The sequence below is a fragment of the Poecile atricapillus genome, chromosome 19 (assembly GCF_030490865.1).
Source record: "Poecile atricapillus isolate bPoeAtr1 chromosome 19, bPoeAtr1.hap1, whole genome shotgun sequence".
In the NCBI taxonomy this organism is placed as follows: Eukaryota; Metazoa; Chordata; class Aves; order Passeriformes; family Paridae; genus Poecile; species Poecile atricapillus.
The window spans coordinates 7,056,447-7,072,814 of NC_081267.1; the positions used below are offsets into that span (position 1 = coordinate 7,056,447).

The 16,368-nt window shown below is 53.0% G+C and overlaps 1 pseudogene; it reads right to left on the reverse strand.

The window, feature by feature from the left end:
• LOC131586340 (zinc finger protein 850-like) overlaps window positions 1-16,368 on the reverse strand; it is a 268,528-nt pseudogene that overhangs the window by 18,306 nt on the left and 233,854 nt on the right.

The window sequence follows — 16,368 nt, forward strand, 5'->3', positions numbered from 1 at the left end:
AGAATCCCTAAGTGCCCCTCCAAGTGCCCACCCGGCTCCCCTTAAGTGTCCTCCAGACCCCCAGGTTCTCTCTAAATTCCCTCCCCAGACCCAAAACTGCCCCAAATGTTCCCCAGAAAAGTCCCCATGGACCCCAAAGTTGCTCCTTTTACCCTGTCTGAGAAAAATTTAAAAAATATGACCAAAGGACTAAAAATAATAATTAGCATAAAGAGGGAGAAATAGTGGTCAATTAATTAATGAAGGGAATTGTGATACTTTGAACCAAGGACAGATACTATTTTTAGTCGCTAAAAATTTATCAATTCTGTTATAGAAATATAAAAATTAAGTTATAAAAATACAGAATTATTATAAAAAGTAAAATTTTATTTTTATTAATTAATTAGATTTTAATGATAAAGAAAAGTTGATAAATGTTCTCAATGTTTTGGGATGTCAGTCCCAGGTGGGCAATGTCAGACATGCTGAGGCTCGGGGTGAGGAGCAGGTTGTCCAAACAGGGGCAGCCCACAAGGGGCTCATTCTTCTCTGTGACCAGACCTCCCAAGCAGATTTTCAGCATCAAGATCACTTGGGGAATGCTTCTGTCACCTCTTCTCTCAACTAAAAAATAAAAAAAAATATCTCCTTGATTGTAAAAAAAAAAAAAAAGTGGTGGATTTTCAAATCTTCCTCCTTAACAGAACTCCAAACTGACTCCAAGCAGCTGCACAAGCCTTGGACTTGAAGACAATGGAAGGAAGAGAAAGAGCCCCCGAGGCTTTCTGTATTTTAATGAACCCCAGGCTGGATTTGGGGCTGAGTCCAGGACCCTCAGGCACTGAGAGAAGGTTGAAGCAGCTGCTCAAGGAGTCAGAAGCAAAACTCCAAGTCCCTTGGAGCATCCCTGGGCCCCCCTGACTGCCGGCTCCTGGCACACTCAGCCATGGCATGGTCCAGTCTCATGCTGGGACACCTCCTGCACCAAAATTCTACCCTGGCAGGGACTTTTCTTTCTCCTCCCCTCCAGGCTGAACCTGCCAAGCTGCACTTTGGGGAGGTTTCCTTCTCTTGCCACTGCCCAGGAAAGCTGTGTTTCCTGCTGTTCACAAACAGAGAAGGGCTGCTGGGGGATGTGGGGGTTGGAGGCTGCCTGGGGTACAGTGACCATGAAATCATCGAGTTTTGAAATATTCTGTGAAAGAAGGAGGGGCATCAACAAAACTCCTACACTGGACTTAGGAAGAGCAGACTTCAGCCGACTAAGGATACAGATTTGGGGAGTACCAAATCAGATAGTGATTTTTTTAAGGGCAACAGCCTTTTAAATCAAAGCATTCCGGGAAGGATAGACACACTTCAAGAAAGAAATCTTGAAGGAGCAGGAACAGCCTGAACTTCTCTGATGAAAAATGAGCTAGTGAGGAAAAGGATTGGCCTGAGTGGGCAGGGAGCTTTTGGAGGAACTCAAGGAAAATACGAGGATGAATCACCTTTGGACAGAGGGGCAGGGAAATCAGGAAATGTTTAAGGATGTCATTAGGTCATGCAGAAAGAAAAGGAGAGAGGTGAAAGCTCAATTAGAACTTAACCTGGATCCCTCTATGAAGGATAATAAAAATGTTTTTATAAATACATTAATGGCAAAAGGAAGGCTATGGACAACCTCCATTCCTTATTGGGGGGGATATGGTTACCAAAGATGAGGAAAAGGCTGAGGTACTCAACACGTTCTTTGCCTCAATATTTAATAAAACATAAACATAAAATTTTAAATATTTAATAAAGATTAAATAAATAAAACCACCTTTTCAACATCAAGACAGGTTTTCCTCAGGACAAGTGTTCTCCTGAGCTGGTAGATGGGGACAGGGAGCAGAAGAGCCCCCTGTAATCCAGGAGGAAGCAGTCAGAGACCTGCTGAGCCACTCAGATGCTCACAGGTGGATGGGATCGGATGGGATCCATGCTAGGGGGATGAGGGAGCTGGTGGATGAGCTCCCCAAGCTGCTCTCCATCATTTCTCCTCATCAGTCCTGGCTCACTGGGGAGGTCCCAGAGGACTGGAGGTGCCAGTGTGAGCCCATCCCCAAGAAGGGCTGGCAGGAGGCTCTGGGGAACTGCAGGCCTGTCAGCCTGAGCTCGGTGCCTGGTGAGGTTTTGGAACAGATCCCCTTGAGTGCCATCACACGGCACCTCCAGGATGGCCCAGGGCTCAGACCCAGCCAGCGTGGCTTTAGGAGGGGCAGGTCCTGCCAGACCAACCTGATCTCCTTTTATAACCAGCTGAGCCGCCTGGTGGGTGCGGGAAAGGCTCTGGATGTGTCGAGCTGGACTTCAGCAAGGCCTTGGACACGGAGAGCCGCAGCATTCCCTGGAAAAGCTGCAGCCCACGGCTTGGACAGGAGCACTCTTTGCTGGCTGCAGAACTGGCTGGAGGCCGGGCCCAGAGAGTGGTGGGGATGGTGCTGCATCCAGCTGGTGTCCAGTCCCTGGTGGTGTCCCCAGGGATCTGTGCTGGGCCCAGTCCTGGTTAATATCTTCACTGAGGGTCTGGCTGAGGGGGTCGAGTCCAGCACTCACAAATTGCAGATGACACCAAGCTGGCTGCGAGTGGGGATCTGCTGGAGGGCAGGACAAGGAGACACAGCCTTAAGCTGCACCAGGGCAGGTTTAGGCTGGACAATAGGAAGGAGTTCTTCCCAGAAAGGCTGATTGGGAATTGGAATGGGCTGGCCAGGGGGGAGGTGACAGAGTCACTGTCCCTCTCCAGTGGTCTGGGTGAGTGACATCAATCTCTGTGCTTAATAACAGATTTTGCTTTAAAACAATTGCTTCAGAATTGCTTCCTGTTTCAGCCTGAATGTCTGTGGTGGTTTTGTATTAGTTGATATTTGGTGAGGAGGGAAGAAGCCACCCATGCAAATGATTTTTCTAGGAGGGGGCTGCTAAGAGCTTCCTCTGTGCTTAGCAAAACCAATAGCTGGCTGGCTCTGAGAACTGACAACCTATGAAACCATTTAGAAGCTGTATCCTCCTGTGTGAAATCCCCATTTTAAAGACAGGCAAGCCCAGGAAAGCTCTCTGTTGTTTCCAGCTGTGAAGAGTTAACTGGGTGCTGGTCAGGCCGGCCCTGCTCCAGCCTGGCCTGCACCGAGCCGGGCTCCGCCAGGCCCCGGGAGCGGCTCTGGGCTGGGCCAGGCCCCTTCACCACGGCCGGCGCGGCCCCAGCGGCTGCCGGGCACAGGGAGGGGAAGCCATCGGCCCGCAGCTGGAATTGAAGGGAGCAGGGGCCTGGGACCAGCCATGAGGGCAGAACAGCCACGACTGTTCTGGCTTGGCCCCCTGAGATCTTGGCACAGCCCCAGCATGGCCTGAAATCCATCACCGTGACTGCTTCAGCCACTGCCCGGCAGAAACCATCATGAGCATCTGCAGGTCTGGGTGAGATATTAACTCTTTCTGTGCACAGATGAGACCTGCAGACCTCGATCCTCCCCTTGGGTGAGAGGAAAGGACAGAGTGGGAGACTAATGCCACAAGTATGGTAGGCTACACCTGTCTTCATATGTCATTGAATTAGAGAAAAACTCTCTCCAGGGCAAATTATGCAACACTTTGCCTCACAATCCATCAGTCTTAATTACAATGAGAGGTAGATCCTAATTACAATCCAATTAGAGCAAATCAACATTGTGTAAATGGCAAGAAGAATTTGCTTGTCAACAGATGAATATGTCCCACTCAAGAATGAACAAAATCTGCCTTTACTTGGAAGAAAGTAGACATGGAGCAATGCAGTATTTGGGTTTTCTCCAGTGATAAATGGGGCAAGAAGCTGTAACAACTCACCTGTTTTACAGAACACAAGTACTGATACAGCCAATAGTGCACCACCACTGAAGGGATCTTCAGAACATTCCTTTATTTCTTAACAAGGAATGGGCAGCAAAATGCTGGCATTTATCTGAACTGGAAGCCATGTTCCTCTCCTGTTTCTCATTGAGCACACTGTTCTTTGCAGACTTCACTGTGCAGCCCATCAATCCTCTCTTGGCCAATAGCTAAATGGCACAACTACCAAAACACAGGTGCCAGCATCATCACCCCAGCATTATTCCAGCACTGCTCTGCTGGTGCACAGCAGCACAGAATGGCTTGGCTTGGAAGGGACATTTAAAGGCCATCTAGTCCAGTGCCCTGCAGAGAGCAGGGACACCTTTAGATCAGGTTGCTCAGAGCATGAGCTTGAATGTCAGCAGGGATGGATGCCCACCTCTCTGGGCAACCTGTTCCAGGGTTTCAAAACCCAGTGTAAAAAATATCTTTCTTATGTCTAGTCTGAATCTACTGTCCTTTAGATTGAAAACATTCCCTCTCAGTCTTGTCACAACAGGCCCTACTAAAAATTCTGTCCCATCTTTTTTACAAGCCCCCTTAAAGTACTGAAAGGGAGCAATCAGGTCTCTGTGGAGCCTTCTCTCTTCCAGGCTGAACACCCCCAGCTATCCCAGCCTGTCTCCAAAGCAGAGGGGCTCCAGCCCTCAGAGCGTTTTGTCCCTCCTCTGGACCAGCTCCAACAGGACCATGTCCTTCCTGTGCTGGGCACCCAGAGGTGGATGCAGTACTCCAGGTGGGTTCGCACCAGAGCAGAGGGGTGGTGGAATCACCTCCTTCAAGCTGCTGGGCACCCTCCTTTGGAGGCACATGGCTGGCTCATGTCCAGCCTCTCACCTTGCAGCAGCCACAAGTCCTTCTCAGCAGGGCTGCTCTCCATCCCTTCATCCCCCAGCCTGTGAGATCAGCTGGGATGGGACCCTGTAATAGCCCTTGGACAGAGCTGCAGGGCAGGATGAGCTCCCTAGTGAAGAAGGCAGATCCCACTCCCCACACAATTCCACCCTGGCCATGAGGTCACAGCAGCCTGTGGGGTGACAGCAGGCTGAGGTGACAGCAGGCTCTGAGGTCACAGAGGTCCCAGAGCCCCGTGGTTGCACAGCACCACAAGGACCGAGCAGTCAGTCCTTGACCACGACTGTTGCGGCAGCAGCGGCGGCGGCAGCAGCGGTGCTGACATTGGGACAGCGGTGTCAGGACAGTGGTGGCAGCAAGAGCTGCAGGACTGGCAGTGGGCAAGGCACCATGGCCTTTGCTCTGCGCCTCCTCCTCCTGCTCCTCCTGGCAGTGGCCCTGCCTGACAGGGCTGCCCAGGCTGCTCCATGGCGAGCAGGGCGAGCAGGTGAGCCCGCGGCCTCGGTCCCCTTTCCAGGGACAGTGCTCCCTTCTCCCTGGGAAGCATTGGGGATGGTTTTCCCCAGGACTGAAGGGAGGGTTTCCTCTGTGGGAGGGAGAGAGGCCTCAGGGGCCCTGGGCTGGTCCTGCTGCCCCTCCAGAGATGTTGCACGGGGCCTGCAAAGAGGGTGGAGAGTGACCAGAGCCAGCCCAGAGCTCCCCAGGCCCCTCTGCAGCTTTGGCCATGTCCATTGACATCTGGCTCCCACAGCCTTACCCAATCACCTTTCAGTGCCCAGTTCCCTAAGGCAGAAGGGGGTCCCAGCACACCATGGAATGATTCTGATCTATGCTCCCTTCCAGATGAGGGTGGTAGGAAGGCTTCTCAGGCAGCTTGGCTTCATGATGATTTTCTGCCTCTGGAGCCCCATGCAGGTATGTTCTCACTGTCCCAACAAGGAATAATCATTGACAACCTGGCAGGAACCAGGTGACAGAAGCTTCTGTGGCTGTTGAGTTACAGGTGTGTCTGCAGCGAGGATGTTTCAAGCTCCTTTGCTGGTTGCTGCACACAAGCCCAGCTCCCATCACAGGGGTGAGTTGTGTGTCCCTGCTGATCCCACAGGCTGAGGCCTGGTTCTGTGGGATCCATTCATCTGAAATGGAAATACTTTCTGTTAAGGTTCTCCTAGAGGGAGGAACAAACCTACAGAAGACAAGATGCTGAGTGAACTGGATAGACGCCATGGTGGGTCCATGTCCCTCAGCCTTCTCCTGAGACTCAGCAGCTGGGGGCTTTCCCTGCACATCTGGACACGCTGTGCCCAGCATGGCAGGAAGGGATCCATGTCAGCGTCACTGCCCCACTGCTGCTTTCACGGCCTGCAGGGCTGTTTCCCAGCCTGGCCTGGCTGCAGCTTCTCCCCAGCCTCTGCAGGAAGGCATTTGGCATCAGCTGACAGGGAGCCCAAACTGCACCGTGGTCCATGCACACCCTGAGATCCCATGCAATTTCCCAGTCTTGGGGTAGATGTGGAATGGCAGCTCTTTGGAGGAGGGAGGGCCCTGGCCTGGCTCCAAAGTTTTGATGGCTTCCTCAACCTTATCCATGACTTTGACAAGTATTGCCTCTTGAAGATACCACCTTCCTGTTGGGGAACAGCCCCACCTGATCCAGCTGTGGCTCTTCCTTTCTCCAGAGATGAACCCAAAGGCTGTGCTGAAGGCAGCGTTTCCCGGAGGAAGCAGTGGCTCATGGGCAGCCTCTGCTGCAGGAAGGGAGGCCATGCCAGGCACAGTCACAGTCCCAGGAGGTAATTGCTGTGTCTCTGGGCCTGAGCCCTGCTGAGGCTTGAGCTGCCATCTCTGCTGCTTGGCTGTGTGAGCACAGTGCAGAGGAATTATCCTGAGCAGGCTCAGGTCACTTGGCTACTGAGCAGTCTTGCTGGGGTCCCTCCATGGGAGACACGTCCCAAAACCTGGCAGCTGCTGCAAGGGGTGCCCATGGTGGGGAAAGGGTTGAGGGGGAGGGTAAAGCTCCAGTGTGTCCTGACAGGGCCTGGCTCTGTCCCCTTGGGCTGGGGGAGCTGTCCCAGCTGAAGGAGAGAGGGCAGGAGGGAGGTTCCGTTACCTGTGGCACTGAATGCTGCGGTTTGGCCCAAGGCCTTGGGGTTTCCTCTGTGGGAGGGAGAGCCCATGGGCCCTGGGCTGGTCCCACTGCCCCACCAGGGATGTTGCACAGGGGCTGCAAAGAGGGTGTTGAGAGTGACCAAAGCCAGCCCAGAGCTCCCCAAGCCCCTCTGCAGCTTTGGCCATGTCCATTGACATCTGGCTCCCAAGGCCTTACCCAAACCCTTTGCAGTGTCCAGTTCCCTAAAGCAGAAGGGGATCCCAGCACACCATGGAATGATTCTGATCTGTGCTCCTTTGTAGACAAGCGTGGTAGGAAGATTTCTCCAGCAGCTTGGCTTCATGAAGATTTTCTGCCTCTGGAGCCCCATGCAGGTATGTTCTCACTGTCCCAACAAGGAATAATCATTGACAACCTGGCAGGAACCAGGTGACAGAAGCTTCTGTGGCTGTTGAGTTACAGGTGTGTCTGCAGCAAGGACATTTCAAGCTCCTTTGCTGGTTGCTGCACACAAGCCCAGCTCCCATCACAGGGGTGAGTTGTGTGTCCCTGCTGATCCCACAGGCTGAGCCCTGGTTCTGTGGGATCCATTCATCTGAAATGGAAATACTTTCTGTTAAGGTTCTCTTAAAGGGAGGAACAAACCTACAGAAGACAAGATGCTGAGTGATCTGGATAGACGCCATGGTGGGTCCATGTCCCTCAGCCTTCTCCTGAGACTCAGCAGCCGGGGGCTTTCCCTGCACATCTGGACACACCATGCCCAGCACAGCAGGAAGGGATCCATGTCAGCGTCACTGCCCCACTGCTGCTTTCATGCCCTGCAGGGCTGTTTTCCAGCCTGGCCTGGCTGCAGCTTCTCCCCAGCCTCGCCAGGAAGGCATTTGGCATCAGCTGACAGGGGGCCCAAACTGCAGCACAGGCCATGCACACTTAGAGATCCCTTGCAATTTCCCAGTCTCAGGGTCGATCTGGTGTAGGGGCTTTTTGGAGGAGGGAGGGCCCTGGCCAGCCCAAATAACCTGGCCTTTCTCCTGATCCTTATCCATGACTTTGACAAATATTGCCTCTTGAACATGCCACCTCCTCAGTGGGGAATGGTTCTGTCTGATCCAGCTGTGGCTCTTCCTTTCTCCAGAGATGAACCCAAAGGCTGTGCTGAAGGCAGCGTTTCCCAGAGGAAGCAGTGGCTCATGGGCAGCCTCTGCTGCAGGAAGGGAGGCCATGCCAGGCACAGTCACAGTCCCAGGAGGTAATTGCTGTGCCTCTGGGCCTGAGCCCTGCTGAGGCTTGAGCTGCCATCTCTGCTACTTGGCAGTGCCTGCCTTTCAGGGATTTTGCACAGAGCATGGAAAAGGTGTTGAGAATGTCCAGAGCCAGTCCAGAGCTTTCCTCAGGCCCCTCTGCAGCTTTGGCCATGTCCATTGACATCTGGCTCCCATGGCCTTACCTGACCCCCTTGCAGTGCCCAGTTCCCTAAGGCAGAAGGGGATCCCAGCACACCATGGAATGTTTCTGATCTGTGCTCCCTTCTAGATTGGGATCGTGACATGGAGCATCTGGAAGTGCTGGTAAATGGCGGTTTGAAGACCTTGCCAGATGCTGGAGGCAAGTTCTCAATGTCCCTTTCTGCACAGAATAATCAGTGTCAAGGTGGCAAGAGCTCACTCATGTGCCGTTTCCCTCAAGAGTCTGAAGGTTGATGGATTCTGGAAACCTTGCCCTGCTCCCTTCTGGAGCCCTGAGTGATTCCACAGCACCGCTGTCAGTGGGAGGAAGGAGCATTTAGCTGTCAATCTTCTTCCCGTGTGCAATGCCAGTGTCTCCTTCCATTTGCTCTGTGCAGCCACAGAGAAGAGCAGAGAGGGAATGGACCAGGCCCAGGGCTGTGCCCCAGGGCCGTGCCTTGTGTGGCTCCTTTCTGGCCCCAGGGAGCCTGAGATGCTCCTGCTCCAGCTGCCAAGCCCTGGCCCTGCCTGGGCCTCAGTTCAGAGCTGCTGGCAGCTCCAGGGAGTCCTTTCTCTCCTGACTGCCATGCAAGGGGCTCCTTCTATCCCATTGTGGGGCCACTGCAGGCACGTGGTCCCCTGCTCCTGCTCCTGAGTGGAAGGCAGAGATGAGGGAGTGCCTTGGAGGGCACCAGTCACCCAGGTGCACTCACTACCGCTCTGGCCTGAAGAAGAATCTTCAGCAGTGTCACGGGAGCTGTTCTGTTCTGCCTTTCTTTGCAGATGAACCTGATGATGAAGATGATCTGGATTCCCCGTCAATATCAGTTACTGAGCCTGATGATGAGGAATATTCTGAGGGTAGGTGAAGGCCTTTCCCCCTGGGAGAGCTGCCAGCTCAGAGCCCAAGGCTCGGCCAGGGCGGCATCGCTGCAAGTGCCAGGACAGAGCTGTGCACGTGTGTGCCCTCGCTCTGCGTGATCCTCTCACTGCTCCTGTGGCTCAGTGCTGCCTGTGCAGATCAGCAGAGATGAGAGAAGCTTCTGTGGCTGTTGAGTTACAGGTGTGTCTGCAGCAAGGACTTTCCCAGCTCCTGAGCTGGATTCTGCAAGCCAGCCCAGCTCCCATCACAGGGGTGTGTGGTGCATCCCTGCTGACCCCACAGGCTGAGCACTGGTTCTGTGGGATCCATTCCTGGGAAATGGAAATACTTTATATTATGGGAATGAAGAACAAACCTATAGGAGATATTAATGTAGCAATGGGGGAACTCAAATATCTGGACATAATCCTGAATGATCTGGATAGACGCCGTGGTGGGTCCGTGTCCCTCAGCCTTCTCCTGAGACTCAGCAGCCGGAGGCTTTCTCTGCACATCTGGACATGCAGTGCCCAGCACAGCAGGAAGGGATCCATGGCAGCCTCACTGCCCCACTGCTGCTTTCATGGCCTGCAGGGCTGTTTCCCAGCCTGGCCTGGCTGCATCTTCTCCCCAGCCTCTGCAGGAAGGCATTTGGCATCAGCTGTCAGGGAGCCCAAACTGCAGCACGGGACTCTGAGATCCCCTGAAAATTTCCTGGTCTCAGGGTAGATCAGGTGTAGGGGCTGTTTAGAAGAGGGAGGGCCCTGGAGTATTTCCAAAACCCTGGGCATTTCCCTGATCCTTATCCATGTATTTGACAAGTATTGCCTGGAGAAGACCAGCACAGCACAGAGAAATTGTGCCATTCAAGCTCAGGGGGTTGAGCAGTCTTGTGCCAAGGGGTGGCAAGGTGCCTGCAGGCCCCAGCTCTGGGGGAAACAGAGAACGTCCTGGCTGTATCCAGCGTGCTGCCAGCTCAGCAGTGGAGCACAGCACAGGCTCACGCTGCCCATTGCTCCCACAGATGCAGCCGGCACCACAACACATGCTCAGAATATCTGGGAAAGCATGAGAAGAGTTTTCTACCAGGGAACAGATGGTTTGATTAAGTTAATGGCCATTGTGGCTGGTGGAACAGTTTTCCTGATGATGTGCTGTGCCGGAATCTGGTATTGGTGGAAGAGAAAACGGTGAGTGTTTTGCTGATCTCTGCCTCAAACAGTTTCTTGAAAGGCTGCTCATAGTCAAGAAACATTCCCAGTGAAGCTGCTGTGGACTTGTGGCTTAAGTTCTTGGTTGCCCAAATAACTCTGCTGAGAGTTCTGCTGCTGCCCAGGCCTTTCATTGGCCTCTTAATTGCTGGGCCTTGTCCTGGGGAGCCCGCTGGGGCTGCAGCCAGTGCTGGCTGCCACTGAGGCTGCCTGGCCAAGAGCAGCCCCAGGAGCAGCGGGCAGAGGCAAAGCAAGGTGGGCAGGAGAAAGAGCGGGGACGAGATTGCCCTTGAAAGGCAGAGGTGCTCTGGGGCCTGCTCCTGGCCAGGGACCCTGCCCAGAGCCATCCCCTGCTCTCCAGGGCCTTGAGGGGCAGCTGTCCAGCTGGGCCAAGCTGTGCCAGCAGCTCCAGCCGTGCTGGGGAGCCTTGGCAGCTCTGGGCCCTGCTGTGCAGGAGGGTCCCTGTGTGCCAGCGGCAGCTGGGGGCCTCAGCCACCTCCTCTCTCCACAGGAGCACCTCTGCAGCTTCAGAAGAGCAGCCAAAGATTTTAGTCTAAGAGAAGCTGACCTGTTATCCTCGCTCTTCACATCTCTCCCCATCTGCTGTGCTGTGGCTGCATCCCCATCTTGAGGGCATCCCAAGACCCACACCTCTCAATCGAGACCCTCTGCCCCTGAGCCCCCTGGCCCTGGTCCCTAGCCAGGACTGAAATTGGGCAGCCCCTGTGCACCAGAGCAGGGGCTGGCCCATGTTTTTTGTTCTAATAAAGAGATGGAGCTGTCACCCCAGTGTCCGGCTGGTACCACCAGCAAAGCCCACACAGCACCAGCCCTGGCTGAGCTCCATGTCCAGGAGCAGGCAGGGCTGACCACGGTGTGGGCACAGGAGGAGCCAGGCAGGGGCTGCCGTGACCAGTGTTGGGGCCCTGAGGGGCTGGGGGAGCCCATGCTGAGCGTCCCTGGGCTGTGAGGGCACATTTCCTTCAGTGGCATCACCTGGGCCTGCACCTCATGAGGCACACAGGGAAAATTTGGGCTCTCTCCTAAGGTGTGCAGGGATCCCCCATGAGGAGTGCAGTGGGGTTAAATTGAGAGGGTTTTTTACTCTTCTCAGCACAGTAAAGGGGACACTCTTGGCCGAGTTTTGCAAAGCTGGGAGGAAGCCTCTTGTGAGCCCTTGGGCCTGGCCTGTGGGCACAGCGGGCAGGTGGAGCCCATCCCTTGAGGCCAGTCCGGGCTGCTCGGGCCGGGCTGGGCTGGGCCAGGTGAGCCGGGCCATTCTCTGGGGCACAGGAGGCACCCGGGGCTGTAACTGAGGCCGTGGCTTCTCACCCTGAAGGGAGGCTGGCTCTGTTGTTTCAGAGGGCACAGCTCAGATCCCAATTACCTTTGTAAAGCTGCTGGGGAAGTGTTGAGGGCAGAGAGTTCCAACCCTTCTCACTGGGAAGCTGGGCTGATGCTGTGGGTTTTTTAAATTTTTTGCCCTCTAAATTTGTGTCCTGGCAGAAAGTTAAGTTTGCTTGCTCTCAGTCAGCCCCTTTTCTGCTTGGTGCTATTATAAATGAAATTAAAATAAGACAACAAGAGCTATTAGGTTAACAGCAATTTAATAACAAGGGAAAAAAAAGATACAATTTAGTGAATTGAATAGAAGGATACAATTTAATAAAAAAATACTATTTAGTGGCCTGAATAGCAATTTGGTATAAAAGGAAAACAATTTAGTAAAAGAGTACAATTTAGTGAATAACTTCAGATACATAGATATATATTTGTGAATATAATTTGCCAGTAATTATGATTAAAGCATAAGCAAAACTGACCAGGGTACAGGGAGGGCTTCTTACCCCGCCTCTCATACCAAAACAAAGTAATTCAAACTAAAATTATATACTGTATGCTTATACCTATTCATTAATGTTTCCCATAAGTCTCCTCCTATTTCCAATTCATTGATTTAATATCACTATTCTTCATGGCACATGCTTCACTTGTTGCTAGGGGGTCTTCTGTCTTGTTTTGGTGGTTTTTTGGATGAAGGCTTACACTCATCCTTGTTGTCCTCTGGATAACCTTACAGGCTGTGCATGTGTCCTAAGCATTGTGTTATGTAAGTAAGCATTGTGCTCCACTCATTAGTCTTATATTTTATAATTTTCAGGCCCTATACCTAAAGTCATTCCAACTTCATCCATCTCAAGGTCAATTTTGTCTTAGGACATTTCTTATCACAAAACTACATCCTGTACCTTAATTTTAACATGTAACATCTGTAGGGGGGCTACATCTGCCTTGTAACACCAATTCCCTTGATTGCTCCTAATAATAACTTTCCAAATAGTTACAATTTAGTTAGCACTAATCATTTCCATTTATTACAGGAGGGTGTGAAAACAGGAGCATTGTTTGGTGTGGCCTCCTCTCTGCCTTTCACACCTTTCAGTGCTTTGACCCAGCCCAGAGCTTTCTCCAAGAGTGCAATGAAGCAGCTGTTCCTGCTCCCAGTTCTGGCTTTTCCCAGTCTCTGACCCTGACTGGTTTTGTCCCTCTTGCTGTGCCCTCTGTTCCCCCAGGGGCTGCCCCAGGCTGAGGGATCAGATCCAGGCACTGCTGCTGCTCCCTGGGGACCAGCCCCAGTTTGGTTGTTGCTGTCAGTGCCAGCAGAAGCGGTGGCTGGAGCAGCGGGTGCTGACAGTGCCCCAAGGCCCGGGGCTGGAGGGGTCCCTGGGCTGGGGCTGGGAGGGAGCTGCCCCTTGTTCTCCCTCTGCCTCACGCAGAGCTGGGCCAGGCACAAGTGGGGCAGCAGAGCCAACAGGGAGCCTGCGAGTCTCTTCCAGCCGTGCCTGCTCAGAGTTTGGCCTTGGAGCTTCAGGTGGGCAAAGGCAGCTGCTCTGCTCCCTCTGCGTGTCCCCGTGTTCAGCAGTGCTGCTCCATCAGTCTGTGCCCAGCAACGGGGAAAAGCCTCAGCCCTGCAGGGCCAGGAGCTGCCGGGCTCTGCCTGAGCAGCTCAGCCAGCGGGAAGGGAGCTGCTCCACACGGGAACCAGGAGCAAAGGACATGCCTTTTCTAGGACAGGTTTTCTGTAAAAAAATGACAAAACAACAAAAACAAACAAACAAACAAACAAAAAAAAAATACGAAAGATAAAAATTACCCCCAAATGTGTAGTGAAAAATGATCTATAACTCTGGAGTAAGAAAGAGGTAACCGATCTTTTGAAAAAGATAACTCAGATTTGATTTTAGTTACTTAGTTTGTACACGTGCTAGTGGAAAGGATCCATTAGCTGCCTTCCTTAACAGATTTGATGGATGTTTTCCAATATTAAAATATTTTACACTGCAGTTAAAGGAATAGGAAATTGAAATACATGTTCTTCATGACTGTGTCTTGAGTGTAAAAATTTTGCAGTTTGAAACTTGGACCTAAAGTGTTGCAAATGGAAGTGATAAATCCCAATGGACTGAGTGAATGCAGCTTTTCCTATGGGATGTGCAGCACTCCAAGGACTTCCTCAGTGGGGCTGTGGGTGCTTGGAGCTTTGTCCTGTGCCACTCCGGGATGTCATGAAATGGGACTTCACCTGCCACCAGCCCAGGTCACGCTCTGCCACCCCAGCTCCTTGGACCTTGTGTCCCCAAAGAAGACACAAGGTGTTTCTGCTGCTCCACCTTTGCACAGATCCACAGAGAGCTGGGATTATCCCAGTTCTCATGTCTCCATTGTGCCATATTCCTAAAGAACCAGCAGCCCATCCCGACAAATATGGTGAGTTATGTGGATGGTTGTCAGCTCCCTTTCCTGCCTAGAAATCCTGAAACTGCTTCTAAATGCTGTTCCCTTCAGCTCTTGGACACCTACTGACACAGAGCTGGGAAAAAAATGCCCTGGCCATGGCTTACAAGGTGAGTTATGCCAAAGTTAGAGCTCTGTGGGAAATCTCTATCCATCCCTATCCTTTTAATATATCTGTACGTGGGGGTGTGCATGGATGTGTCTTGTATGGAAAGGAAGGAGTGTGCAAACAACGTGACTGACACTTTCACTCTCTGTGTTCATTCCATACTCATGGGTACCAAGATATTATGGAAACCTTTGCAAGGACAGACCTTCTGTCCATGGATACAGAGACATCCAAGAGCCCCTGGCACAGACAGACCCTTCTGTCCATGGATACAGAGACATCCAAGAGCCCCTGGCACAGACAGACCCTTCTGTCCATGGATACAGAGACATCCAAGAGCCCCTGGCACAGACAGACATTGCTGCTCTTCAGCCACTGACAGGATGCGTCCCTGAGACTGGGGCTTGGCCTTCCTCATGGTGAGGGGCATCAAGGAAGGCTGCAGTGTGATGGAGACTGTGATGGGCTGGGAACTCACTGGGGGAAAGGAGGGAGCAGTTGTGAAGTAAAAGGCAGGTCAGGGAGAGAACTGTTCAGAGAAGGGCTGAGCTACAGCTTGAGCAAGATGAAAAATGTCATTTGGGGTCATCCCAGATGGATTTCATTTCAGAAGTTATGGAACAAGTTTAATTTTTGGGGGGTCATGTTTTCCCTTGGAGGTGGACACTCTGCAGACTTGAGCTGCATTGCCAAAATGCTCAAGTCTCTGCTGCAGGTCACACCATTTCTTCTTTGGCTGATCCCGGCGCGGTGCTGAGCCCAGCAGAGCCCTGGCAGAGCCCAGAGCAGCCTCAGCATCCGCAGAGCCCGGCAGCAAGGAGAGAAACCAGAAACCGCCCGTCAGCTGAAGGCTCCTGTCCCCTTGTCCCAGCCAGCCGCGGTGCCCAGGCCATGCTGGCCGTGCTCAGAGCTGGGCCCAAAGCTGCCCATCACTGCTGCCTTTGGGAGCAGAGCAGGAGGGCAGGACATGTGCCCAGCCTGCAGCCAGCCACGGCAGATCCAGCCCCTCAGCAGCTGCCCAGAGCGGGATGCTCCTGTGCCCGCTGCCATCTCCCAAAAGCTCTTGTCCCACCCATGCCAGGGAGATGAGGACCCACCTCACACCATCCGCTGCCAGAAGAAAAGCTGGTCCCAAACAATGTCCTCAGTCTTCTCCAAGGGCACGGCCCATCCACGCCACAGCTGGTCCCAAGCACTTCCCGATCCAGACTGGACCCCACCTAGAACGCTTCCTTTAGAAAAACAAACAACAAATTAATGAAAATAGATTACAGACAAAAAGGGGAAACAAGAAAAATGGTAAAAAATCTTATCTCTGTCAGAAGCTTGAGCAAGGCCCAACCCCTACATTCTGGGGAAAAACCCACCCATGGGTGAGGGAAGCCCATGCTTGCTCCCTTTCCCCCTGCACTGTCCCCCAAAATCACGGTGATCCCAAAGCAAAGCAGGGGAGTAGAGCAGCCCAAGCCCTTCCTTGCCTGCACAGCAAAGCAGCCGTGCTCAGGTTATGGAGTCCCACCTGTGCTCCTGCCATGGGGGTTTGTTTGTGTCGGGCTGGCTGCCCCAGCCCCAGCCCGGGGCATGGTGAGTGGTGGGGGCTGTTGGCAGGGCCAGGATCCCACTCCCATTTCATAACCACCCCAGCCCATGTCCCCAGCCCTGCCAAAAACCAGCTGGGCAGCCACTGAGGAATCAGTTGCATCTGCCCCAGCAAAGGGGAAACCTTTGGTTGCCGGCCAATGCTCAAATCTGGGAGCATCCCCCTGGGACTGGACTTACCTGAAAATTCACTGTGGAGCCTGGCTTTGAAGAAGGTGCCAGAATCAAAGTCCATCATCGCCAGCTGCCGCTGCCAGGTGGAGGAAGAGGTTGTCATCCTTGCTGTTTTCCTCCATGTCTCCAGCAGCAGCAGCAGCCCCACCTGGTCCAGTTTCTCCAGGGGCTCCTTCTTCCCTGGGGTGACACCAGGCTGTCAGGGTTCTGCCCAGGGCCCGGCTGTCAGTGAACCAGGACAAGCAAAACCAGCTCAGATGGTGCCCACCAGTGCTGGGCAGAGCAGCTCAGCTCCAGCACAAGGGCTGTGTGTTCCCATTTGATGA